Raw genomic sequence first — 626 nt, 5'->3', positions numbered from 1 at the left:
GTTAGGTTAGGTTAGGTAGTTACTTTATTAATCCCCGAGGGGACATTTTTTTCGCTACAGCAGCATACAGAAGCAATAAGATAATAATAGAACAATAGAAAAGCAATAAAATAGCAGTAAATAGCAGTAAAAAAAATAAAATATAAAATGCACAGTATATACAGTACAGTATATATCTATATATATTATATTATTATTATATATATATTATATACAATATCATATTATATATATATTATTTTAAAAATCGGGTAAAAACATACCCACAGAAACTGGCCTTTCTGGCCATTATTATTATTATTATTATTATTATTATTATTATTATTATTATTATTACTACAATTATAACAAATAGATCAACTTGAGTAAAAAGCTGTTCTCGCTCAGTCACACGTGATTTTTGTGCTGTCATGTTGTGCAGAAGAAACGACACCAGAGGAGGACACGAGGAGGTCTTAAGTGGATTTGGAGTCATCTCGTTTGACTGGCTGAAAGGTTTATAAAAAGCATGAATGGAAGAAGGGGGTTCTGGGTAGCGTAGTTCCGCTGGAGGCCGGCGGATATGACGTAGGTACTACGTAGCCGGGTGTCGTCCGCAGCCTGCTCGTCATTCGTTGGATGAACCA

This window comes from Brachyistius frenatus, unplaced genomic scaffold (genome assembly GCF_029030835.1).
Source record: "Brachyistius frenatus isolate BFR_SWC_R1_liver_20210118 unplaced genomic scaffold, ASM2903083v1 Contig_8, whole genome shotgun sequence".
NCBI lineage: Eukaryota > Metazoa > Chordata > Actinopteri > Embiotocidae > Brachyistius > Brachyistius frenatus.
The sequence above is the reverse complement of the archived record's forward strand: the minus strand, read 5'-3'. Positions refer to the sequence as shown.